Source organism: Arachis ipaensis, chromosome B03, assembly GCF_000816755.2.
Source record: "Arachis ipaensis cultivar K30076 chromosome B03, Araip1.1, whole genome shotgun sequence".
Classification (NCBI taxonomy): Eukaryota; Viridiplantae; Streptophyta; class Magnoliopsida; order Fabales; family Fabaceae; genus Arachis; species Arachis ipaensis.
Genome location: NC_029787.2, coordinates 96,006,294 through 96,008,960, shown reverse-complemented (window position 1 = coordinate 96,008,960; position 2,667 = coordinate 96,006,294).

Sequence of the window (2,667 nt, the reverse complement as noted above, 5' to 3'; positions counted from 1 at the left end):
GACTCCTTGAGAATGTGAATTAATTTGACTACATGTAAGCTTTATATATGAGTAGATAAATTGGAATTGCATGACTCATTTAGATAGATGCATTTAGAATATGTTGCATTGCATAACATTCCACCACTTTAACCTTACTTTTTACTTTGGATTTAGCATGAGGACATGCTATTGTTTAAGTGTGGAGAGGTTGATAAACCTATATTTTATGATATATTTTGTGCTTAATTTGAGTGATTTATTCAATCCTTCACCCACTTATTCATGTTAATTGCATGGTTTTACTTTCCCTTCCTTATTATGTAATGTATGTGAAAAACATGTTTCCTAAGCTTTAAAATTAATCATTTTAATTACCTTTATTTCCATTCGATGCCGTGATTAGAGTGTTGAGTAGTTTTAGATTTTCTAAGGCAGAATGACTTAAAGGATGGAAAAGGAAACATACAAAAATGGAAGAAAAGCACAAAACGGAGCTTCTGAAGAAACTGGCATCCACGCGATCGCATGGACGAAGCGATCGCGTGCCAAGCGTGAATCAGCAGCGACGCGGCCGCATGACTGACGCGACCGCGCGCCTTAAGCAGAACGCACATGACGCGGTCGCATGACTGACGCGACCGCGTGGCAAGGAAATGCTCCGTATGACGCGACCGCGTGACCCACGCGGACGCGTGACAGAGACCACGCACCAGAAATTGCAGAAAATGCTCATAGCGAATTCTGAAGCCCTTTTTGGCCCAAATCCAAGTCCAGAAGGCATAGACCAGAGGTTACAAAGTGAGGGAAGACATCCATTCAGAGAGAGCTCGCCAATTTTCACTTTTCATGATTTAGATTTAGTTTGAGAGAGGTTCTCTCCTCTCTCTCTTAGGATTAGGATTAGGATTTAGGACTTCTCTTAGTTTGTAAGAGTGACTCTCGATCCAGGTTTAATATTTACTTTAATGCTTTTATTCGTTCCTATAAATGTTGCCAACTTGACTTATGAACCCTTTCCATGTTATGATTTGAATTAATGATTATTTGAGGTATTTCAGTTATTGAGTGCTTTCTCCTTAATTTGTGTTACCATTGCTTTCCATCTAAGGACATTTTTATTCCAACAATCTTACTTTTCCCCTTTTGGTTTTGGTTAAGAAATCAGTAACTCAACATTATTAAACTCAGCATAATTGATAATCGTTATCTTGCTAATTGAACTGAACTTCAATAATCCCAACTTTTTCTTAGGAAATAAACAGGATTCGAAGGTCAAACTAATTAGTCCCTTGACTTTCCTTTACTTTAGTAAAGGTTAACTAAGTGGAATTTAGATTCAACTTTCATTATTGTTGAGAGAGATAACTAAGTTGGACTTCCAATTTCTCTTACCTTGCCAAAAGATTGCTTTACAGTATTTATTTATTTTAATTGCCATTTAAATTATTTGTCATATCTACTCTTCACTCCCAACCCCGATTTCACAACCTCCATAACCAATAATAAGAACATACTTCCCTACAGTTCCTTGAGAAGACGACCCGAGGTTTGAATACTCGGTTAACAATTTTTAAGGGGTTTGTTACTTGTGACAACCAAAACGTTTGTATGAAAGGATTTTTGTCGGTTTAGAAACTATACTTGCAACGAGGATTTATCCGCAAATTTCTAGACCACGCAAAAGTTCTCTTATCACTGATCTCCATGGGTTAGTATTTTTTTCTCAACACCAATACTCTTATTTTCTTTATTTGTTCATTGTTGCATCTGCATATTTGATTGCATATTTGTTTGATTTTTTTGCATATTTTACCACTTGGTTGAAGTAATATTTTCTTTTTCAAGAAAATTTTTAGAAAATTTCACTAATTTGAATAAAATTTAATGTTACACTTGTTTGAAGAGATATTATACTGGAACATGATTTAGAACTCGAACACACAAAACCTGTGAGATTTTTGAGCCTATTTGAATTGGTTGCATTTTATCAACCAAAATTCTGTTTTAGTGTGTATTTTTCTCTCTAAAATTGTGATCTTTGTCTTGCTTAATTCTATATTTCCATTATTTGATGTATGCATACACTTACATGATTGAGGCCTTTGTTTCACTAAGCTTACATACCCATATGGCCTTACCTTTCATTATCCCTTGCAAACCAATTTTGAGCCTATTTTACCCCTTTGTTCTTTTTATTTAGCACATCATTAACTCTAAGCGAAAAAAATAATGTCCTTAATTTGAATCCTTGGTAAGCTTAGACTAGTGAGATGCTTATGATTTAAGTGTGGGAAAATTGAATTTGGAAACAATTGGTTTAAAAATTGAGTATGTTAGAATTTTCTGAAAATGTGAAAAAAAAATGTTTAGGACATGATTCATGCATCCAATAATTTAATCATATGCATTGAGAAAAAAACAAAAGAAAAAAAAAAAATATATATATATATATATATAAAAGAAGTGAGAAAAAAGAAAAGAAAAAGAAAAAATAAGAAAAAGGGGACAAAAAGCCCCAAAGTAAATGGTGAAAACAATGCATATGAATTGTACTTGAAATTAGAATGCATGAATATGTGGAAAACATGGTTGGTGGATAGTTAGATTTTGTACTGTGATTACATGGATTGTTTAAGTTAGGTGGAAAGTTTAAGTTAATTAAGGATTCAGATTTTAGTCCACTTG